At 39.7% G+C, this 26,004-nt stretch overlaps 1 long non-coding RNA gene across 1 annotated transcript; it reads left to right on the forward strand.

The window, feature by feature from the left end:
- The first annotated feature begins 912 nt into the window (after positions 1-912).
- Positions 913-7,873, forward strand: LOC147378061 (uncharacterized). Its single transcript, XR_015144396.1, has 2 exons — positions 913-1,430; positions 4,974-7,873. It is a non-coding gene; the product is annotated as an uncharacterized LOC147378061 (long non-coding RNA).
- Positions 7,874-26,004: the final 18,131 nt, after the last annotated feature.

Here is a 26,004-nt window from a genome sequence, read left to right on the forward strand (position 1 = left end):
AAAGGAAACTATATACAGAAAGCTTATACATATTAATAGTTGTAGCATGTATTATTGCTAGAAACTATAAATACAAACCTGGCTTCTAAACATTTCTTTCAACTTACTCATAATCAAAGAAACATAATGTGAAATAACACTAACCATCTATTTTTCATCTATCAGATTAATAGAGATTCTTAAATGATTATAATATGAAGGTGGATTTGATGAAATAAGCACTTTTATATCTTATGGTGAGAATATAAATTGAGATAATCTTTCCAGACAGCAATTTGGCAAGAGATACAAGGGCCATAAAAACATTCATATATTTTGATACTATCATTTCATTCCCAGACATCTATCTCAAGGAAATAGTATAAACCATGGACAAAGATTTACATATAATAGTGTTCCTTGTAACACTATTTATAATAGCTAAATTGAAATGAAAAAAGAATGATTAAGCAAATTAGGTACATCTACCACATTCTATGAGACATTATGCAGTCATTAAGAATCATGTTGAGAAAATCATGTTCAAAGGCAGAGGGCAGAGGGGGAGTGAAAACAGGATACAGAACAATGGATACATCATGATCTTAACTACGCAAAATAATACACCCAACACATATTAGAGAAGAAATAGTGTTATTTAAAAAAATTCATCCATTTCTAAATTTCTGGATAGAAGCTGAAATATGTATTAGTTAGGGATTGGGATGTTAGAGGGGAAGTGCCTAAGCCACTGTCCTTGGGGAAATTGTGAACCAGCAGAGTAATCCAAATCCACTTGCAAAAAATATTCTGTTTAATATTACCGAAGCCTACCTTCTCTAAGGGCTGTGGGCTCCTCCACACATTCAAATAACAAGTATTTATGGAGCCCCCACTATGTGCCAAAGCACTATGCTTGGTGAAGGGAAGACAATGTTAAGCAACAGAGACAGTTCCTGCCCTCGCAGAGCTTACAGTCTGAGCAGTCAGCATCATTTTGCTGTCTCCTGATATTTTTTTCTCAGTAGTAGCAGCAAGTCAGGGATTTGGGAAAAAGATGTCCAGTGGGATATGTGTGGCTAATGGATGCTGGACACAGCAATACTCAGCTGTCAGTTTCCTTTCCCACAATGAAGTTCCCTGATGGAATCCTCAAGACACTTAAAGTCTGTTAAACACGACTGCCTTGCGTTGGCTGGGCTACAGGGAATAATAGGAGGGGCTGGTCCCCACACTTTGTAGCAAAGCAGGCAGAAGCGGGCAGAAGAAGCCTAACAAAGCACTCACCAGGGATGTGGAGACAGAAGCACAGAGCTGCTGCCAGTCCAGAGCAGGAGCGAAGGACAGCAACAACCAGATGTGTCGGTGGAACATACGGAGTATCTCTAGAATACATGACACAGATGTAAACTCCTAGAGGAGGATATCCCAAATATATATAATACCTAGAGGTAAGTGGGGTTGTGGGTATATTCATTTTTTTTCCTTCAGTCCACCTTATACTATCATTACATGAATGAAATGTAATTTTTAAAACCTCATTCCTTGCCACTGTCATATCATTTGTATTTCTACTACACTGTCTTCCTTGCTCATCTTTCATATCATTCTTCATTTTCTTCCTTCCCTCCTTTGCTGGCCCACAGATCACAAGTCTTGTCAGCCAGTTACATATATAAGGAGACTCTTTGTGCATGCACTCATTAAGCATTTCACATGTATTGACTCCTTTAATCCACACAACCTCCCTCCTGGATAGTAGTACCACTATCCTTATTTAGCAGACAAGGACATGGAAGCACAAGGACATAAACCAATCTAGCCAGTCATAGCAATGAAGAGGAGGACTTTGATCTGAACCCAGGCACTCAGACCCCAGAGCATACACATACCTAGCCCCTTTACTGGGCAGCTTGGGGGAAGACACAGATAACCACAGTTACAGTTCTAACCCCAAGACTGCTTAGTGTCCCAGCTTTTATATGAAATTGAGGGTATGGTTCCTGGGATCTTGAGCCTAAGTATCTGATAAGTGGTGGGACATAAGTCCCAGCTTAGTGCCCTGGGGCACACACTGCACCCACTCATACCCTCACCAACAGAAGGCAGGCCATAGGACTCCACTACTTAGTCATGTGATCTCAGGTAAGTTGCTTAAGCTTTTTGACCTTCATTTCTCAATCTACAAAAAAGGGCAGTAATATCCACCTCATTAAACAATGTTTATGTATCTTATATATCCTTACTGTTGCATAGGACACATGAGTTTGATCCCTAGTCCAGGAAGATCCCCTGGGGAAGGAAATGGCAACCCACTTCAGTATTCTTGCCTAGAAATCCCCATGGACATAGGAGGCTGGTGGGCTACATGGGGTGACCCATGGGGTCACAGAGAGTTGGATAGAGCTTAGCAACTGAACAACAACAATAATGTATCCATGGCACAGTGTCTAGACATAATTAGTTCTCAGTAATGTTAGCTATTTGTCCCTATCAGTCATTGGCAAACTTTTTATGTTGTAGGACTCACTTGTCCTCATGTAGCTTACCTTCTAGGGGTCAGCAATCTACAGCCTATAGAGTAAATCTGGCCCACTGCCTATATTGTAAATAAAGTTTTATTGGAACACAGCCATGTTCATCTATTTACATATTTTCTAAAGGCTGCTTTCATGTTACAATAGCAGAACTGACTAGTTGCAACAGAAACTGTACTACCTGAAAAGCCCCAAATATTTATTCTTTGGTCCTTTACCCAAAAACTTTGCCAACCTCCCCTACAGACACACTAACTAGATGGGGTAACAAAACAAATATACAAAATTGGCATTTTTGGGGTCAGGTTTTAGATCTGTATCTCTGTTTTGTTTACTTTAGGGGAAGCTAAAATAAGGTTTATATTCTAGACAAAGAGCACAGCAAACACATAACATAAAAATTTAAAAATTGTTATCTTAAAAAAGTCACAAATACACAAAGTCATTTGGCAGGATGTGAAATGTTTAACAAATTCCCCACATCATCTGGCCTTCCATGTGTCATTTCAGCATTGCTACTGAAGGCTTCTTTCCCAGGCACTGATAGTCTTATCAGGGAAGCAATGATCTATGTTTCAGCCCCTTGGTTCATACGTTTGGGTATCATCTGCCTTTCCCTGAGATGAATCAAAATGAAACATTATAGGCGTGAGAATGGGGAGGTTATGGCTTCCAGAATAAAACAGCAGCCTAGTGATCTATAGAATGTCTCCAAAGGATATTAAATTAATCAGCCAAGGATTATTGTGTATTTTTCTGAACATCTGTGAGCTCTTTCTTTAGGGTGTTTGGATGGAGTTTCTACGATGAGATTGTAGCAGGGAGACCATGGTTACTGTTGCACGGATGGCATGTGGTGAGAGATTTCGCATGGTCAACAAGGCTCAGCATTCAGTGTCCAGTGGATTCTCTGGGAATATGAGTATACACACTTCCGAGGAAAGGAGGCTGTGTTCTGCAGTCTGTTTAGAGAAGGCTCAGGTTGGTAGGAATAGAAAATCTGTTTCTCCTATTGTGCTCTTTCAGAATCATGCAGCAGCCAAAAATCCCAGAGAGGGTGGGAAATGAGAGGTCTTTTTAGAAAAATAATTGAGGGGGAGGGAGAGCAGATCCAAAGTGTAGGGCGATTGTATATAGTTACTAAGAAAGTGAGGGATTCCTCCCAAATTAAATTTCATGTTAGGTGACAAAGATCACAGATCTAAACTAACCAGGGACTTGAGGGAGTGTGTTTTGGAGGCAAAGAGATGGCTGTGGAGAAGTGGAAACAATTTAGTTTAATGTAAAAAGCTGTTGTGTCTCGAGCATCCATCAAATTAATTGTGACAAAAATTACTTTTCAAGGAGGATACTTAACAGAAAGGCATCATATCAGGGTTTGGTTAGACAGTACTGCACAAAGAAAATAGTGAATCAGAGAAAGAATAGGGGCTTCGGACTGAGATAGACCTCAGTTTGCAGCCCAGATTAGCCACTCACCCTTGTAGAAGCTCCAAGAAATTACTTTGCCTCTCGGAACCTCCCTCTCCTCTCTCTGCAGCCAACCATGCCTTACAGTCCACTCCAGAGAGAAAATGGCAATCCTCAGTCCCAACCTCAGGCTGTCTGCACTCCCTCCAGCTTCAGGCTTATTTACATCCATATCTTTTCATGCCTTTTTTCTTCCAGGGAATGGAGGGTGTCTCCTCTGGTTCCCTTTAAAGCCACCTTGCTCCTGCCTTTCTCCCTCTCACCTCCTCTTGACCCCCAGTCTCTATATCTCTGGTCTGTACCTCTCTATCCACTCCTTAGTCTCACAAGCAAACATTCCTCACCTCTCCCCTAAAACTCCTCAATTCTCCAATTACCTCCTAATTCAAAAGACACACTGGACTCCCGCACTCATTCTCAATCCCAGTACCAGAAATTCTGATTCAATAGATCCAGAGTAGGGCCTGAGGAATGTGTGGTTTGAAGAGATCCTCCGAGCCATTCACTTATTTCCTCCCACCTCCCACCGCAACCTGACTCCCAGATGAAAACCCATGCTTTGAACTTAGGCAGGAAGCCCAAGCCAGGCCTGGTCATTCACAAGATGCCTGGAGTCACAGCTGTATGCTTTTTCAGCTGCATTAGCTCTGTGCCCTGCTGGGAACCAGATGCATCCATGAAAACTTAGCTCTACCAGGCACCTTCTGTTCTTCCAAGGGAGTCAAGCCAATTGTTTTTGGCTGAGCCAAATACAGAATTGAAAGGGCCCTTTGGGAGATCCTTTGCAGATTTCTATAGCAATTAAGTATTTTCCTGTCTAACTTCCCACTCCAATGCTATTATGCATGGGCAATATGAGTTTGCAGACTCTGACTCTCCAGTCCCAACAAAATCTCCACCAGGTATTTCTGGGAGTTCTCAGAAGTGACCCATTATTGATTTCTGGTATTTTTGTTCTCTCTTCTTGCTCCATCCTCTCTCCCTCAGGTGCTGCTATGTTCATCAGTCTCTCCTGAACCTGCTGGACCTGCCAAGGCTTCCCCACAACTCTACTGTTTCCATCTTCTCTTCAGGATGCCACTGCCTTCACTGGACACCACCACCACTTTGGCAAGACCACTCATCCATCCAACAGGTTTGGCTGCCTCCTCCAGCAAATTGAAGGATTCCAGTGTTGATTCAAGGGGAGCTTGACTTCCAGGCGGCTGTTGAAGTGGGAAGAAATGTCTCTTTCTCCTTTTAGTGTGAGATTCTCTTATATGCATATCAAAGCATTTACTTACATCATAAAACCAAAGACCTCATTTTACAAATGAAAAAAATCTTAACCCAAGTGAGGCTGAACAACTTGTCTTAAGGATCAAATGGTGAAAACCCAAGTTTCAAATCAATTATTGTGTACTGAGGTTGTGGAAATTAATTTTAATGTAAGCCTGAGATAATCAAAAGAGAGAAGGATAACTTGTGTGTCTAAAAATCTAAAGTAATCAATAGGGAAATGTAAAGGCTTGTATGGCTTTTATGATTAATGATTGTAGCAAATCACAGATTAAATAGTCAGTAATAAGTCTGAGGCATTTTTGCCTTCAGAACCAACTGAAGTATCTCTACTAGCCATTTGGTAACAGGGAGCCCAGGCACCTCTTTGCTTTCCTTGGAGACCAACATCTGACCAGAGATAAGCCTTTCCCAAAGGCCTGCTTAAATTTCCAATTATATCCAGCATGAACATCAACCCCAACTTCATTATCGTAGGATGACTGTTCTTCAGCCAAGCCTGTGTGCCATTTCCATGCCTCACACTCATGTAGCAGCAGTGGGCTTTGGACACACACTTGATTGCTTCTAATACAAACACTAGTAACTATTTTGGAAACCTGACAGTTGCTCATCAAATTCTTTTCTAATGGCCTAATGTTACGGCCTTAGAAGAACTTATTGAGGGACAATGACCTCATTTGAATCTTTAATTACCTTCCACCTCTTTTATGGATATAAGCATGCAACTCCCTCATAGAACTATCATCATACGAATATGTTCATTAAGTCCAACAGCTGTCCTTTACCACTGAGGCCCAGAACATTCAAGCACTACTTCTCTGAATAGTTCATCAGTTGAATTATTTGATTTATTTTACACTTTTCAAAACAATAAGCCCCAAGTTATGAGGTTTTCTCTTATTGCTTATGTTGAACTCTGCTGTTCCTCTGGTTATCCCATACTAGTGGACTCAAATTTTCATTTGGAGGTATGAAATTCTGACTTGGTCACTTTCCAGAGGTGGGGAACAGGAAGAAAAGGGAAGAGCCATGATTGCTGATTATAACTTGAGACCTATTTAATAAAAGCTGTTTTCTGGCTTGATAAACTTTCTGCTAAATGTCTCTTTTAATAGAAAATGGTTCTGGGGTTTATTCTCAGGTGACAAGTTTACTTTCCAAAATCAGATTAAAAATTAGGTGGGCTGTTTTATTTTTATATTTTCTTTTGCTTATTTGAATTTTTAATGTTTTCATTGAGAAGATAAATTACTTGTATAACAATAAAACTGTTGTAAAGAAGTGAGGAATACTGTGAACACTTCAGATGACCATGATGACGTTAACCCCATCAGGGGACTATCTGGATGGAGTTGCTGCCCAGCCCGACTGAGTGAACCCTTTTAGTGCCTCTACAGTTCATTAAAGCAAACTCTGCTGGGTTCATATGACAGTGTGAACTCAGCTTTGGACCCTCACTCTGCTCCAAACATATACATGGATAAACACATGGATAAAATACAGAGATACAGAAAAAAGACTACCAAGAAACTCAGCTGACCTAAAAGGTGAGAGTAATATCTTTCTGGTCCAGTCAAAGAAGAGAGATTTTTAAAACTTCTCTGTATTTTAAAAAAAATAGTGAGGGGTTGGGGGGAAAATAGGTGAGGGAGATTAAGAAGTATAAACTTCCAGGTGCAATGTAAATGAGACATGTATAAAATGCACAGTGTGGGGAATATAGTCAGTAAATGTATGATATCTTTGTATGGTAACATATTGTACCTAGACTTAGCATAGTGATCATTTTGAAATGTATAGAAATATTGAATTACTCTGTTGTGTAACAGAAACTAACATAGTGTTGCAGGCCAATTATACTTTAAAAACAAGTAAACAAACTCATCTAAAGATCAAATCCGTGGTTACCAGGGGCAGAGGGTAGAGGGAGAGAGAATTGGATGAAGGCAGTCAAAAGCTACAAACTAAAAAAAAAAAAAATTATGTTTTAAAATTTGAGATGATTGTAGATTTATGTGCTGCTGTAAGAAATAATAGAGTGAGAGCTTACATACCCTTTACTCAGTTCCCCAGACAAAACCTTCATAACTGTAGTGCAGTATCACAATCAGACCATTGACATTACTATAATCTAGCAATCTTAACCATATTTCATGAGTTCTACATGCAGCTATTTGTGTGTATATTTAATAAGATGCAATTTGATATTACATGTATAGATTCAAGTAATCACTTCCATTGTCCAAATAGAGAGGAGGCCCATCACCAGAAGGACCCCTCTACTGCCCTTTTAGGACCACGGGCACCATCCTGCCCACCCATCATTATCTCCTGGAAACCACTGATGTGTCCTCCATCTCTAAACTTTGGTCATTTCAAGAGTGTCATATAAATGGAAGAATCATAGAGTACTTTTTTGATTTGGCTTTTCAAACTCTGTATAATTCATTCAGGATCCATTCAAGCTGTTGCATGTATCAACTCCTTATTACTGAGTAGTGTTACATGGTATGGATGTACCACAGTTTATCTTTTCACTCATTGAAGGATCTTTGGATTATTTCTAGTGTTTGACTATTACAAATAAAGCTACTATGATTTATGTATATATTTTGTGTAAATATTGAGTTTTAATTCCTCTGGGATACATGCCCAGAACTTTCTTTCAATCTCTCATACCACACGCAAACATAATAGGGTGGAATCATGTGTCTCATAGTTCTCACAGCTAGTCTGCGAGTCTGCTCTGGATGATTGATTATCATGTTAGATCCAGAGAAACTGAAAGTATCAAAATGATCCACCAGACTACTCTGAATGTAAACTTTGAAGTTTGAATTCTTCCTCATTAAGGCCTTGTTTGTTCTTTAAGGCAGCCCTTTTTGTAAGGCAAGATTTCTCCATACTTGAAACGTGATATTCTTCTGTTACCTCTGAGATTTTTCATCTTAGTTTAGGTACTTACATTTAAAATACACGATTTCTGCACACATTTGGATGTCTCTGATTTTGAAAATGGATCCCTATCCCTTTCTCTTAATGACGAGAGCAGTCTAACCATCTCAGACAATGAGGAATGCATTAGCACCAACTGGGGAAGAGCAGGAAGTCTGTAAACCCGTCAGCAGAAGCTAGCTAGCAGCCAGAAATTCCTCCTCCCCATAAGCTGGAAAACAGCTGTCCCTGAAAATTGTCGCTCCAAAGAAGGAATTACTTACACTCTTTTCTTTAACTCAAAAGATCAAGGCCTGGCCGAATGGAAGGCCAGGTCATTTGTCTGTACATTCACAAAGCACAGATTTAGCACCCCCAACCTCCAACTGGCTCCAGGTTGAAAAAGCAAAACTGGAAACCAAGAACCATCAAACCCTAAGCTTCATTATAGCTCCCTTTGACCGCTTCATTTCATTTAAACGGGCCACTCACTGACTGAATTTTTGTCCATGTTTTTCCATGTAGGAAGACGAAAAGACAAAGATTTGAACCTTCAGTCAACAAAACCAAAAAGAAAGAATTTTAAATCCATCAATCCCAAAATGTGCATTTCAGAAGATAGGGAGCTGGTCTAATTTAACAGTATGCTAAACAGGTAAATTATTTTATCTTAGAATTAAACTCATCAGCAGTGAAACATGAAGCTTCTACAGTCTGCCTGGAAAAGACAAAAAGTGCTGTGGCTCTGTTGTGAGAGTCATGGATTCAGCTCAGAGTGGGCAGGGGTCCAAATGACCTGAATATCCCACTTTCAACAACTAATTCAGATTAAGTGAATTAAATCAACATCCACCTTTTCTAGATTCTGGGTTGGACTTACATATGAACAGAATTGATGCTTGCTGGGCTTCCCTGGTTGCCCAGTGGTTAAGAATCCGCCTGCCAATGCCAGAGATGCAGGTTCATTTCCTGGTCTGGGAAGATCCCACATGCTTAGGAGCAACCAAGTCCATGAGCCGCAACTATTGAGCCTGTGCTCTAGAGCCTGGACGCCGCAACTACTGAAGCCCACATGCCCTAGAGCCTATGCTACACAACAAGAGAAGCCCAACCACTGTAAGGAGGAGTAGCCCCTACTCACTGCGACTAGAGAAAATCTCACATAGCAACGAAGATCCAACACAACCAAAATAAAATTATAAATAAAAAAGTTAATCCTTCCCAGGGAGATGGGATTTCATGTAATAATAAAAAAAAAAGACAATAATACCTAATACTGATTAGGTGCTAGCATAGGGTTAGCATCACAGGGATTATTTCCTTGTATCTTCAAGATAATCCTATGCTTCTGACTGCTGACAAGGGTTCAATCGTGTCCAGCTCTTTGCGACTCCATGGACTGTAGCCTGCCAGGCTCCTCTGTCCATGGAACTTTTCCAGGCAAAAATACTGGAGTGGGTTGTCATTTTCTACTCCAGGGGCTCTTCCCCATTCAAGGATTGAAACTGCATCTCTTGTGTCTCCTGCATTGGCATATTCTTTACCACTATCACCACCTGGGAAGGTAGATATTGTTATCCTATTTGATAGCTTAGGAAACTGAGACTTAGAGAGTACAAGTGACTTGCTTACGATTTCATAGCTACTAAGTGATGAATCTAGGATTCAAATCTTTACCAAAGTTCAAGTTCTAAACCAACAACCAGAGACTACCCAGTTTAGTAAGAGACCAAGCACAGATCTTCTAGACTCCAATTTCCATTTTTCAGTCACTACAAGATAAAGCAAATGAACTATAAAATAAATATCTTTGAAATGAATCCCATATTAAAATTAAAACAATATTCAAAGGAGAGCAGAAAGGGAGATGGTACCTCATGTGGTTCTTATAGTCAGGACATTAAAGAAGATTGGATTGGCCTTGAGCAGGGAAAGGTAGCGAAAGTGATGTTAAAGAAAAATCAGCCAACCAAATGCCTTGAGAGTCACTTGACTGGTGTGGTTGAAAATAGCACATGCTAGTCATGACCAACTAACAGAAAGATGGCCTGGATTTTAAATCCTCAAATCCTTACCTGAGAGGTGGACATGTGCAGGCTACATTCTAAATAAAGTTATATGTCTTATTACTATGATGGTTGGGGCCCCAAAGCCCAATGTGTTCTCTTGGTGAGGGGGGATAGGCCACCATGAGCCTGGCTCCCAGTTGACCTTATAATAAAAACCAAGCAGGAGATAGTCTTAGGCCTTCCCATTGCCTGTTACAAACCAGTCTTTCCTGGCTGTCTGCCAAAAGTGAGAGTTTGTAGATTTCACATCTCTCCTTGGAGTTTTCCCTTTAGTCCTTAGCATTACTTTCTAAATGAAGGAAAAGATGTACAAGAAAGCAGCCAAATTATGTCCTTGTCTTATTCCCAAGTGCATATCTCTTGGCTTGAGAAAGAAAGCTTTGTTCTTCTCTTCAGGTAAGTGTTTAATCATTCCTTGTTAACCCTATGGGTGAAAAAGGGATTTGTATCATGGACTTTGGAGATGGTCAAATGCATGACACCTAATGTAGGGTGAGGGAGTTAGGGAGGGCGAAGTTCAGAAAAAGAACGAGACCGGCACTTTACAGGAACAGATCACCTTTAATGAGGCAAGAAGGGGCAGCAGTCAGATTAGTGAGCTGCTGCACTAAGCCACGGAGAAGGCAATGGCAACCCACTCCAGTACTCTTGCCTGGAAAATCCCATGGAAGGAGGAGCCTGGTAGGCTCTCCATGGGGTCATGAAGAGTCGGACATGACTGAGTGACTTCACTTTCACTTTTCACTTTCATGCATTGGAGAAGGAAATGGCAACCGACTCCAATGTTGTTGCCTGGAGAATCCCAGGGACGGCAGAGCCTGGTGGGCTGCCGTCTATGGAGTACCACAGAATCAGACACAATTGAAGTGACTTAGCAGCAGCAGCACTAACCCAAGAAAAGAGTAAGTATATATAGGCATATATGTGGAAAGCTACTGTCTTAAGGGGGCCTGTACTTCTCCAAGGTTGTTCAGAGTAGTTATCTCTTAAACAGCTGCGGCAAGGAATTTTGGAGATCGGCCAGAGGCTGGACTGGCTGGGAGCTGGGCGTAATCAGCTTTAATGTCCATTTTTTTCTTTGGGTGAGAGAGTTCTTTGTTTTGCATAGAATGGTGGGGAGGACCTGGAGGGGAGTTTTAACTCCAGGCTATTTTGAGCCATGTAACTTTCCTTTACCTAACACCACACAGCATTTTATCAGTCATATATACTCCCTTGGACTGCAAGGAGATCCAACCAGTCAGTTCTAAAGGAAATCAGTCCTGAATATTCATTGGAAAAACTGATGCTGAAGATGAAACTCCAATACTTTGGCCACCTAATGTGAAGAACTGACTCATTGGAAAAGACCCTGATGCTGGGAATGATTGAAGGAGGGAAGAGAAGGGGATGACAGGATGAGATGGTTGCATGGCATCACCGACTTGATGGACATGGATTTGAGTAAGCTCTAGGAGTTGGTGATGGACAGGGAACCCTGGCATGCTGCAGTCTGTGGGGTCTCAAAGAGTCAGACATGACTGAGCAGCTGAACTGAACTGATATACTCCCAGCCCAGGAGAGGAGGACACCACACACCACATATGGTCATATGGGGACAGAGTGAATGATCTGGGGGTATGGGAAGCTGCTTTAATAGTATTAAAAGAGTGACAGGCCCCCTGATTTCCATCAGAGCATGTTATTGGCTTATTTGAATAATTTCATAGGCAGGAAGGGAACTACAACTTGCTTCTCAGGGATGAGTGCCTCTGTGCCTCTTTCCCATGATAAGGCTAGAAGACCTTATCCATGGGAAGAGAACTGGGGAGGGAACTTGTGGTCAGCCCCTTAGAGGCTCTCTTTGTTTCCCTTGGATGTCAAGATGCATCTGTCAGGCCTTATATCACAATAGGACACATTCTTAATGGAATAAACAAAAACAGAGAAGGACTATACAAGTTTTGGTTTGTGTATGTCCTTCCTTATTCAATTCACATGCCCTTGAAGTAAAGTACATACCTGTCCCTCCCCATTTTTTCCCCTCCATGAAGCACTGGAAAACAGTTTGTCATTTTTGATGGAACACCTCAGTAACTGGACATCTGATCGGTGTTATTGTTTGAAAAAGTGTTTTTATTTGATCAAATGTTGGTGTCCAAGTTTTTATTGATTTACCAAATAGTTATAGAAACTCTAAGTAGAGACCTATTTGGTAAATTAATTAAAAAAAAAAAAAAACTTGGACACCAAAATTTATTCAAATAAAAACACCTCTTCAAACAATAACACTGATCAGGAATCCAGTTACTGAGGCTCGTTCTCTGTGGGGCCTCTGGGTCCTGGTGCACACAGGGTTTTTTTCGAGCCCTCCAAACATCTCTGGTGGGAGGGGGTTTGATTCTAAACGTGATTTTGTCCCTCCTACCATATTGTTGGGACTTCTCCTTTGCCCTCAGACATGGGGTATCTTTTTTTGGTGAGCTGCAACATTCTCCTGTCAATGGTTGTTCAGCATTGAGTTGCAATTTTGGAGTTCTCACAGGAGAAGATGAGCTTGTGACCTTCTAGTCCCTTATCTTTATCCTACCTATCCAATCACAGAAAACTAACCAAACTGATCACATGGATCACAGCCTTGTGTAACTCAATTTAACTATGAACCATACCATGTAGGGCCACCCAAGACGGGGTAAGGTGGACAGTTCTGACAAAACATGGTTCATGGAGAAGGAAATGGCAAAACTACTTCAGTATTCTTGCCCTGAAAACCCCATGAACAGTATGAAAACACAAAAAGATATGATACTGAAAGATGAACATCCTAGATCGGTAGGTGCACAATGTGCTACTGGAGAAGAGTTGAGAAATAACTCCAGAAAGAAAAAAGAGACTGAGCCAAAGCAGAAACAACACCTTGGATGTGACTGGTGATGGAAGTAAAGTTCAATGTTGTAAAGAGCAATACTGCATAGGAACCTCCAATCAAGGTAAACTGGAACTAGTCAAACAGGAGATGGCAAGAGTGAACATCCATATTTTAGGAATCAGTGAACTAAAATGGACCGGAATGGATAAATTTAATTCAGATGACCATCGTATCTATTACTGTTGGCAAGAATCCCTTAGAAGAAATGGAATAGCTCTCATAGTCAACAAAAGTGTCTGAAATGTAGTACTGCAATCTCAAAAAAGACAGAATGACCTCTGCTCATCTCCAAGGAAGCTATTCAATATCACAGGAATCCAAGTCTATGCCCCAACCAGTAATGCTGAAGAAGCTGAAGTTCTATGCTGACCTACAAGACCTTTTAGAACTAACACCAAAATAAAATTAAAAAAACAGATGGCCTTTTCATCATAGGGGACTGGAATGCAAAAGTAGGAAGTCAAGAGATACCTGGAGTAGCAGGCAAGTTTGGCCTTGGAGTACAGAATGAAGCAGGGCAAAGGCTAACAGGGTTTTGCCAAGAGAATGCACTGGTCATAGCAAACACCCTCTTCCAACAACATAAGAGAAGACTCTACACATGGACATCACCAGATGGTCAACAACTGAAATCAGATTGATTATATTCTTTGCAGCCAAAGATGGAGAAGCTCTATACAATTGGCAAAAACAAGACCGGGAGCTGACTGTGGCTCAGTTTATGAACTCCTTATTGCCAAATTCAGACTTAAATTGAAGAAAGTAGAAAACCACTAGAAGAAAAGAAGAAAAGAAGAAAACCACTAGATAATTCAGGTATGACTAAATCAAATCCCTTACAATTATACAGTGGAAGTGAGAAATAGATTCAAGGGATTTGATTTGATAGACAGAGTGCCTGAAGAACTATGGATGGAGGTTTGTGACATTGTACAGGAGGCAGGGATCAAGACCATCCCCAAGAAAAAGAAATGCAAAAAGGCAAAATGGTTGTCTGAGGAAGCCTTACAATAGCTGAGAAAAGAAGAGAAGTGAAAGGCAAAGGAGCAAAAGAAAGATATACCCATTTGAATGTAGAGTTCCAAAGAATAGCACGGAGAGATAAGAAAGGCTTCCTCAGTGATCAATACAAAGAAATAGAGGAAAACAATAGAATGGAAAGATTAGAGATCTCTTCAAGAAAATTAGAGATACCAAAGGAACATTTCATGCAAAGATGGGCACAATAAAGGACTGAAACTGTATGGACCTAACAGAAGCAGAAGATATTAAGAAGAGGTGGCAAGAATACACAAAAGAACTATACAAAAAAGATCTTCATGACCCAGATAATCGCGATGGTGTGATCACTCCCCTAGAGCCAGACATCCTGGAATGCGAGGTCAAGTGGACCTTAGGAAGCATCATTAAGAACAGAGCTAGTGGAGGTGATGGAATTCCTGCTGAGCTATTTCAAATCCTAAAAGCTGATGCTGTGAAAGTGAACTGCACTCAATATGCCAGCAAATTTGGAAAACAGTAGTGGCCACAGGACTGGAAAAGGCCAGTTTTCATTCCAATTCCAAAGAACGGCAATGCCAGAGAATGTTCAAACTACTGCACAATTGCACTGATCTCACATGCTAACCAAGTCATGCTCAAAATTCTCCAAGCCAGGCTTCAATAGTACATGAACTATGATGTTCAAGCTGGATTTAGAAAAGGCAGAGGAACCAGAGATTAAATTGCCAACATCCATTGAATCATTGAAAAAGCAAGAGAGTTCCAAAAAAATATCTACTTCTGCTTTATTGACTATGACAAAGACTTTGTGTGGATCACAACAAACTGTGGAAAAATCTTCAAGAGATGGGAATACCAGACCACCTCACCTGTATCCTGAGAAACCTGTATGCAGCTCAAGAAGCAACAGTTAGAACTGGACATGGAACAACAAACTCATTCCAAACTCGTACTCCAAAAGGAGTACGTCAAGTCTGTATATTATCACCTTGCTATTTAACCTATATGCAGAGTACATCATGCAAAATGCCAGGCTGGATGAAGCACAAGCTTGAATCAAGATCTCTGGCAGAGATATCAATAACATCAGATACACAGATGACACCACCTTTATGTCAGAAAGTGAAGAAGAACTAAAGAGCCTCTTGATGAAAGTGAAAGAGGAGAGTGGAAAAGCTGGCTTAAAGCTCAACATTCAGAAAACTAAGATCATGGCAACTTGTCCCATTACTTCATGGCAAATAGATGGGGAAACAATGGAAACAGTGAGAGACCATATTTTCTTGGGCTCCAAAATCACTGCAGATGGTGACTGCAACCATAAAATTAAAAGACACTTGCTCCTTCAAAAAACAGCCATGACCAACCTAGCTGCTGCTGCTGCTAAGTCACTTCAGTCGTGTCCGACTCTGTGCGACCCCATAGATGGCAGCCCACCAGGCTCCCCCGTCCCTGGGATTCTCCAGGCAAGAACACTGGAGTGGGTTGCCATTTCCTTCTCCAATGCATGAAAGTGAAAAGTGAAAGTGAAGTCGTTCAGTTGTGTCTGACTCCTAGCGACCCCATGGGCTGCAGCCCACCAGGCCCCTCCGTCCACGGGATTTTCCAGGCAAGAGTACTGGAGTGGGTTGCCATTGCCTTCTCCGACCAACCTAGACAACAGATTAAAAAGCAGAGACATTGCTGACAAATGTCCATCTAGTCAAAGCCACGGTTTTTCCAGTAGTCATGTGTGGATGTGAGAGTTGGACCATAAAGAAAGCTGAGTGCCAGAGAACTGATGCTTTTGAACTGTGGTGTTGGAGAAGATTCTTGAGAGTCCCTTGGACTACAAGGAGATCAAACCAGTCAATTCTAAAAGAAATCGGTCCTGAATATTCATTGGAATGAGTGATACTGAAGATCAAACTCCAACACTTTGGTCACCTGATGAGAAGAATTGACTCATTGGCAAAGACTCTGATGCTTGGAAAGATTGAAGGCAGGAGGAGAAGGGGACAACAGAGGATGAGATAGTTGGATGGCATAACCGCCTTGATGGACATGAGTTTGAGCACTCTCTGGGAGTTGTTGATGGACAGGGAAGCCTGGAGTGCTGCAGTCCATGGGGTCGCAAAGAGGTGGACACAACTGAGCAACTGAACTGAACTGGAGTTCAGTGACTGAACTGAACTTCAGTCACTGGCATAATATTCATATTCCAGGAAGAGTCTGTCTGGCACATCTTAAGACTTGGCTAAGGGAAGGGGACACATTGACTAAACACTCTACCCAATTTGCAACATTTAGGGAAAATTTCTCAAAAGAAAATCAAATGACTTTTCACCCTAAGGTAGGAAAAGGAATTCTGAGCAAGCACAATGAAACAAAAACAGATATTCATTTCTAGAGATATTTTATTATCTTATATGAATTAGAAAATCAATGATTATCAAATGAAAGAGGTAAATCATACTTTAACTCATTTATGGTTCTTTGTGTTTTACCATTTCTGCTTGTGTATATACTTTCTCATTTTACCAAAAATGAAGCATTTTCAATGCTTCAATAGCCAGTTGTAGAATAGACTTGTTATGCATTGAATTCAAATGGGTCAATCTGCCTTTAAGCCTTACCTCTTACTCCAACTGCAAGAATGGGTCTTTTTTACTTTTTTCACAAGGAAGTAGGTATAAGAATGGACTAGTGAAAACTCAGTATGTTGAGTGATCTAAAAACTACTTAATGAAAGCATTTTTTCTCTTTTTTCAGTTCTACCATGCAGCATCCAGGATCTTAGTTCCCAGATCAGGGATCAAATCCACACTCTCTGCAGTGGAAGCATGGAATCTTAACCACTGGACCACCAGGAAAATCCCCAATGAAAGTATACTATGTGCAAAGTGTATTACTGCAGTGCTAGATTCCTGGGCAGTAAAAAGATACACACAACAAAAAGGAGAACTGCCTATACCTAAGGAGTTTACAATGAGCATATGCACAGACAATTTAGTGAAAGTTCAAATAACAAATATGTAGCCCAGATGTCAGCGGAAATTCCACATTCCTTTCCTCTAAAGTTTCCTGAAGAATCCCAGAGGCTTGTGTACTCAAGGTCACTTTTGAATCTCAGTGTCTGCCACCCCTGGAATCTTATTTTCACTTTTATTTCTGCCCTACAATTGGTTCCTTTCTCTGTTCTGTACCAAATCAGAAACTTGTTCAGTCACTAAGTTGTGTCCAACCCTTTGTGACACCATGAACTGCAGCGTGCCAGGCTTCCCTGTCCCCATTCTTCACTATAAAAAAGGGCATATTTGAGTATTGCAAATTTCACTCAAACTTTGGAGAAAAGAAGACATATCACAAAAGAGCTAATAGGTTAAAAAGTATTCTATTTCTATATTTTTAATAGTCCTTGGGACTCTTCCAATAATTAAGAGCCCCAGCAGCCTGTTATGTATTTTAGCTCTCTCCTTCTCTCATTCTTTGTCAGTAATTTGTCTCATGTTACTATGCCAAGCAATTCAGCTCTCCTTAATTCAGCCCCAGTCCCCAGTTGACACATCCCAAGCTGTTAGACAATGGCTTATCTACTTCTTCACTGGAATATACAAGAGAAATAGACCAGAAGAAATATTTTTTCTCCAGGGATATTAATCTTGCAACCCATCCTTGAGAGTTGGTAGTGGGAGCAGAAATGGTTATAATTAGTTTGGACTTTAAATAACATTTTTCTTTCTGTTACAATTACTCTATGAAGGCCCACAAGTGAGAGACGTTTGAGAGCCCAAGTGGTAAGGAAGGGGCCCAAGTGGTAAGGAAGGGTTTTGAAGGAAAGACTAAGAATTGAACTCATGACTATGACTTAAAAATGCAGCAATGAAGTTTAAACTGAAAACTTCATATTAAATTTTTCTTAAAGTTAAGTTGCTCAGCTGTGTCCGACTCTTTGCAACCCCATGGACTGTAGCCTACCAGGTTCCTCCATCCATGGGATTTTCCAGGCAAGAATACTGGAGAGGGTTGCCATTTCCTTCTCCAGAAGATCTTCCCAACCCAGGGATTGAACCCAGGTCTCCCGCATTGTAGGCAGGCGCTTTACCATCTGAGCCACCAGGGAAGTCATATATTATCTCTCTTTCCAAGTTCCATCTACTTGTCATAAGTAATATCAAAAGAAGAACAAACCTCCTGCAGTGAGGAAAAACCAAGAGTGGTACCTTCAGGTAAGTAAAGAACTTCTAGAAGATATGAAGTGAATGGACTTCCCTGACAGTCCAGTGGTTAAGACTGTGCTTTCATTGCAGGAAGTAAGATTTTGATCCCTCGTTGGGGATCTAAGATCCCACATGCCACATGGCCAAAAAAAAAGAAAAAGAAAATTTCTTAAACTGAATAAAATGTCAAGTTAAAAAAAAAATTAAAAGAAATTTTAAAACAAGCAAACAGAAAATGCCCCCAAAGGTGAAGAACCTGCAACCCCAAGTATTTGAAAGAAAGGAATGCCCCCCATGAGAAAAAAAGGAGAAAAAAAAATTTTTTTAAGAGGAAAAGAAGAAGAAAAAGTAGATTTTACAGAAGAATCTTGAAATTCTAAGATCAAAGACAGTAAGAAGTAAAGGAAGAAACTGGCAATGGGGTGGTAGGCTAGGTGAATAATTAAAGACTTACAGAACAGCTGCACCAGTCTCCTACTCTCAGAGTTGCAGGCTCTGTTGTTTGACCTGGGATATAGTCTTCCACTGGCCAAATAAATGAAAAATCTGATACAGAGCTTTTCCAAGGTGGTTGTTGGGACCAGAAAAGCAGGAAGCCCTCTAGGTAATATACGATCACTGTGCAATTCCCTTGGGAAAAGTAACACCTTGCACATCTTTCCCTCTGCTTCCTTTATGAGTTATCAAAGGAAAGGGGGTTCTATTTAGAACCTATCACTGCCAGAGAAACAGGGATTTTCATTCAGGCTGGGGAAATGCACTCCAGCTACCAATCCAGGTCATTCATAAATATGAATATACAGCCAACAACCACCAATCATTTGAAGGAAATGAATACTATGAAAGAGAGAGAGCAAGCTCAGAGAGTGGAAGAACTAATTCCTAAAGAAGCAGAGTTAATAGAAGAAACAAAAGAGAGTTAGGAGCATGTCATACCCAAAAGAAGAACAGATGGCTGTGAAAAAGAATCTATCAGAATCCTTGGAAATTAAAAATATGATCACCATAATAAACAACAGATGGCCCAAATAACGGAATTTACATAGCCAAAGACAGAGTTAGTAAATGAAAATATCTGGCCAATGAAATCTCTGAGTGTGTAGTAAAAAATAAGATGAAAATAGGTACAAAATTAAGACAGGAAAGAGAGTTACAGGAGATGCAACATTCATCTAATTGGAGTTCTAAAAGGGAAGAAAGACCAAGAAAGAATAACCAAATAAGCAATTATAGAAGCACATGAAAAAACGCTCAACATCACTAACCATTAGAGAAATGCAAATCAAAACCACAGTGAGATACCACTTCACATCAATTAGGATGGCTATTATTAAAAACACAAAACAAAACAGAAACAACAAATGTTGGCGAGGATGTGGAGAAATTGGAACCCTCATGCATTGCTAGTAGAAATGTAAATGATACAGCTGCTATGGAAAACAGTATGGTGGCTCCTCAAAAAAGTTAAACATAGAATTATATGATCAAGAAATTCCTCTTTTAGATATATATCCAAAAGAATTGAAGGCAAGAACTCTAACAGATATATACCAATATTCATAGCAGCATTACAATAGCCTAAAAGGTGGAAACAATCCAAATATCCATCAGTGGATGAATGGATAAACTAAATGTGGTATATTCACATAATACAATATTACTCAGCCTTACAAAGGAATAAAATCCTGATACATCTACAACATGGAAAACCCTTGTAAACATGCTTAAATGAAACAAGCCAGAAACAAAAGGACAAATACAGTATGATTCCACTTATATGAGGTATTATAGTAGTCAAATTCATAGAGCCAGAAAGTAAAATGGTAGTTACCAGGGGCTAGAGGAAGCAGGGAATAAAAAGATATTGTTGAATGGTTCCAGAGTTTCATTTTGGGATGATGAGAAAGGTCTGGAGATGGATAGTAGTGATGGTTACACCATAATGTGAAGGTACTTAAGACCTCTGGATTGTGCATTTTAAAAATAGTTTAAAAGGTATATTTTATGTTATATACATTTTAACACAATAAAAAAAGAAAGGAAAACAAATATATTACATATTGTGTTTGCATTTAAATAAATAATTTAGACATTTTAAAAAGAAAAATTATGCAAAATTTCTTAAATAATTCATTGAGTGCTAAGCAGAAATAATTTTAAAATAGACCTAGACACACCATGATCAATTTTCTGAACTCTAAGATTAAAAGACAATCGTAAAAAACCACAAGAAAGAAAAACCAAATTACCTACAAAAGATCAGGAATCATAATTGCATATTCTCTAAAGTACAAGGTGCTATTAATAGAAAACAATGGAGTGATGCCTTCAAAGTTTTAAAAGAAATTATTTTGAGCCTAGAATTCTTTCTTCATCAGAACATCATTCACATATCCACAAGGGAGGGTAAGTTTAGATATTTAAGGTCTCAGTTTACAACTTAAGAATACTTTCTAGAACAATTATTGGGAGATAAGGCAAATGAAAAAACTGATTTTAAAAAAGAAGTGCAGTTCAAGGAAAAAAGACATGCTAATAAGAGTTTAATTTAAAAATAAGTAGTTGTTGATAGATGGCTCTAAAACACACTACAAAAAATACACACTACAATTTTTAAGAAAAGATAAGCATAATGTAAAATGATTCATAATAATTAGAATTTAAAATTCGGAGTAATTTGAATAAAACCTAGGCAAGGGAAAGAGATACAGAAATTAAGTGAAAAGATTTGCCTTGTTTTGAGGAAAGTGAGAGTTTAGATATAGATTAAATATCAATTTCAAGAGAGAATGTAAGTTTAAACATAGTTATTAAAAATCTAAGAATACTGAGACAATAAAAATAAGACTTCAGTTCAGTTCAGTTCAGTCGCTCAGTCATGTCCGACTCTTTGCGACACCATGAGTTGCAGCACGCTAGGCCTCCCTGTCCATCACCAACTCCCGGAGTTCACCCAAACTCATGTCCATTGAGTTGGTGATGCCATCCAGCCATCTCATCCTCTGTCGTCCCCTTCTCCTCCTGCCCCCAATCCCTCCCAGCATCAGGGTCTTTTCCAATAAGTCAACTCTTCGCATGAGGTGGCCAAAGTATTGGAGTTTCAGCTTTAGCATCATTCCCTCCCAAGAAATCCCAGGGCTGATATCCTTCAGAATGGACTGGTTGGATCTCCTTGCAGTCCAAGGGACTCTCAAGAGTCTTCTCCAACACCACAGTTCAAAAGCATCAATTCTTCGGTGCTCAGCCTTCTTCACAGTCCAGCTCTCACATCCATACATGACCACAGGAAAAACCATAGCCTTGACTAGACGGACCTTTGTTGGCAAAGTAATGTCTCTGCTTTTCAATATGCTATCTAGGTTGGTCATAACTTTCCTTCCAAGGAGTAAGCATCTTTTAATTTCATGGCTGACTTAGAACTTTCAAATACCATAGCAGGAAAAAAAGAAAACCTTATTAGTAAAAGTGAAAAACAAGGACCTAAAACAACACAGGCAAAAACAAAACAAAAACATAAAATAAGCAAAACCAAAGACAAGAAAGTCTTTCAAATAGAAAATACAACCCAAGAAGGCGAGAATAGGATAGATTGATTGCCTGAACAAGCACAAGAAGCACTTGCTTTATCCTAGAGTCTGCTCTAAGTTGTTTACAAGTATTAATTGATAGTCAAACAATCAAGCATTCAGTTATCTCCATAAATGTGAATGGATTAAATTCCTTCATTAAAAGAGATTCTTGTGCCTTAAGCTGTGTTAAGGCAAGGAGGCAAGCGTGGAGAAGATGAAAGCAAGAGAGGAAACAATACCTTAAACAAAATTAGTTAAAGTTGTGGAGATAAGAATCTAGGAAAATTCTACCAAAACAAGACAGACAAACAAAGGGGAAATGGCAATATTATTATTAAACTTGAAAAGTAATAAATAAAAGAAAAAGAATTATCTTAAGATGGTAAGAGCTATCAACTATTAAAGGCCTTGGAAATATCCACTTATGAGCCTCAGAATAATATCAAAACATATTAATCCAAAACAATTAGGAATCCCAGGATTTGAATTGATTCAGGGGGTTGAAAAGGGAGGGAGAGGCTTTGGTAAAAAGGAATCACCCAGCGGTAGTTATAGTTAAGCAATAGCAACAGCACCTCCACTAAAACCGAGGGTCACTGGAGGAGGCAGAAGGAGAGGCAGAAGGCAGACTAGAAAGATAGAGCAGGTTGAATGCCAGGTAAAGAAGTCTAGTTTTAACCTCCAGGCAAGGCAAAAAGGAGCAGAAGACAGAAGTGATGAACGGTGATCTTTTAGGAAGATGAGGCAGGCTACAGTGTGCAGGGCTGGCTGAAGAAGAAATGGAGTGTTTGCAAAGCAGGTCCAAGTGACTGCTTACTTGTGATGAATCAGTACAACACTCTCCTGTTATCTTTATGTTCCTAGACGATCACAAAGAAATGCTTGGGAATTGAATTCAGTAAGGGATATGAAAGCATACTGAATATTGAGGGGCTATAAATGTGTAATATTAATATTAATTATTCTCATTCATTCTATAGTATTATGTTTAAATACTTAGAGTCTCTAAATTATGATCAGTGTAAATTGGTCTCCACGATCCTTATCCTGTAGGTAATTGGAAGCTTTGAAGAACTGGATCAAAGTGAATTCTTTTACCGAGAATCCAAGAAAAGCCAGAGTCCGTGCAATTGCAGAGCCTTTGCTAGTATATCTCTTCTCCTCTCCTTTCTTTCTGTGCATGGTATCCCACTCTACCCCAGGAAGAGTTAAGATCTGGGAACTGCCAACTATGAGAACATTTTCTCCTGTGAGAGAAATTTTCTTTTTTTAGAGTAATAAATCAGTTTTATAAATTTAAGATGTTAATACCTACATTTTTAAGGAAATATAAGTCCTGATTCTATAGTGCATAGGATATGTGGAGAAGCAGGCCATGGAAGATGGATTTGCCTGGTTTTAGGAGCTGTTGCCATGGATGCTCTCCCCTTCAATCACCTGCATCAGTGGAGACAAGACAAAATGGAGATAATCCCAACAGTAGATGGTTCAAAACACACTACTCTTTAGTTCGGGAGCACAACCAATTGCTTTCTCTTTCTGCAGCTAGCTCTTTCTAATTGCATATTACCTAGGTTAATGTTCAAAGTCATTTGCTATCCCTGACCACACACTAATTTATAAAGGGAAGAATGGCCAAGATATGCTGGTTGGCAGTGGTACATGAGCCTAGGATTAGCCAGTTGCCACAGATAATTATGGGCTTCCCCAATGGCTCAGCAGAAAAGAATCCGCCTGCAATGCAGGAGAGACATGGGTTCAATCCCTGGGTTGGAAGATCTGAGGAAATGGCAACCCACTCAACTATTCTTGCCTGGAGAATCCCACGGACGGAGGAGCCTGGTGGGCTACAGTCCATGGAGCTACAAAGAGGACACAACTGAGATGAATGCACAGATAATTACAAATGAGTAATTCACAACCAGAAATTTGAGAGCTCTTTTTTTTCCCTTTTGACCACACCGCACAGCTCATAAATCTCAGTTCCCGAACAGGGATTGAACTCAGACCCCAGCACTGAAAACCTGAAATACTAACCATTAGGCCACCAGGGAAGTCCCTTGAATTCTTAAATATATATATTTGTTATGTGCCAACAGTAAAATTTCTATGACATCTGTGATTCTGTGTGTGTGTGAGAGAAACGAAGGAGTTTATGGTAATGTTATGGTAATCCTTTAACACTAAAAGGCAACTACTGAGGTCCTGCTTTTAGGAATTGAAGTAATTCTCTGTAGCTACTTTCTAGCCTTGAAAATGTGAGGGTTTTATTTTTAAAGGAAAATGTTTGGTAATCTTTAAGTAAATGATTGTAATGTCACATGCCAAAAAGAGAAGATATTTACTAAATATGAGGCATCTTTTAACTGATTTTATCAAGAATGATCATTTCCAGGGTTTTTATCAAAGTCTCACATTAGCATTGTCAACAAAAATAAACATAATTTAGTATCTTTCTGGCTTCACCAAGTACCTTTGTGAGCTACCAAGAACAATTATTAAGACATATGCAATTATTACTGAAGGATATAAGCATTTCTATATTTTCCCATAGCATGTATAAATATAATAAATTAGAAGAAATCAGTATAATCAAAATGCATACACAATAACATTTGCTTGGCAGGTGGGAATAGGTGGGTAGTCTGTTCTTTGGTGAAGCTGAAAAAAAGTGAAAGTGGAGTCACTCAATTGTGTCTGACTCATTGTGACCCCTTGGACCCTAGCCTGCCAGTCTCCTTTGTCGATGGGATTTCCCAGGCAAGAATCCTGTAATGGGTAGCTATTCCCTTCTCCAGGGCATCTTCCTGACCCAGGGATGGAACATGAGTCTCCTGCATTGCAAGTAGATTCTTTTACCATCTGAGCCACCAGGGAAGCTTATTCTTTGGTGAATCTGTCCCAAAGTATAAGGCTAAAGGTAAGATGGCTATTGATACTTGGTAATAGCAACTGAGAAATTAGATGGATACGTGTTTGTAAAACCTTACATTGGAGACGACTGTCATTCTATTTACCTCTCCTTTTCTTACTCTTCACTTCTCTTTCTTAGAGAGGATGCCTGGTTGTGACTGGAAGGGACATTAAATCAATGTGTCCTTGCCTGTCAGACCATGTGAGCTGATTGGACTAAGGTTGAAATCTCCCTAAAGCTGAGCCCATCCAGGTCTCTCTACTGGTCATAGAAGTGCAGGTTAGAATGCCATTAGTAATCAGAGATGGAAGCTACTGTTCTAGGGACATTCATAAGAAAGCGAGAACAAAAGACAGAATCTTACTGATCTCTCTCTGGTTCTGTGAAATTCGATAGACTTGCTAAATTGGGCACCTTGAGATGTGTTTGTATCCTTACAATAAATCTTTCTTTAATTAGCCCAGCGTAAGTGAATTTCTTCTTGCTAACCACGCATAAGAAACCGTGTTGATTTTCAAGACTTCTAAAGATGGCAATAGCTTACATTGTTCTGCCAGAATTTCAGAGAGAAGCAAGCAATCTGATATCAGAAATACCATTGCTTTACTCTTGGTTTGTATCTCATATCAGTTTAGGGAACCAGTGGGTGAACCTTATTTTTATATGGTCCATAGTCAACTTACCCAAATTAGAAGCATGATTATAACACTAGGGATACTGTAAGAAGTGGCCAATTTTTTAAAATTATCTTCCTATAAGTGGTGGTAATTCCAAGTATAGGGATTATGTGGAGCAATTGGATCTTTCATACATGGTTGATAGAATAGTTAATGATATAATCACTTTGGGAAAATACTTGACTTATATCTGACTCTATGCTACACCATGGATTGTAGTCCACCAGGTTCCTCTGTCCATGGAATTTTCTAGGCAAGAATACTAGAACAGGTTGCCATTTCCTTCTGTAGGGGATCTTCCCAACCCAGGGATCAAATCTGCATCTTTTGCATCTCCTGTATTGGCAGGCGGGTTCTTTACCAGCTGATTCACCAGGGGAGTGTTACTGTGAGGGGAAAGTAAAGATATTATTTATATTGCAGTGGGTAGCCTTTCCCTTCTACGGGGATCTTCCCCTTCCCTTC

The sequence above is a fragment of the Bos grunniens genome, chromosome 2 (genome assembly GCF_055505025.1).
Source record: "Bos grunniens cultivar Pamir isolate PY7600 chromosome 2, Bosgru_T2T1.0, whole genome shotgun sequence".
In the NCBI taxonomy this organism is placed as follows: Eukaryota; Metazoa; Chordata; class Mammalia; order Artiodactyla; family Bovidae; genus Bos; species Bos grunniens.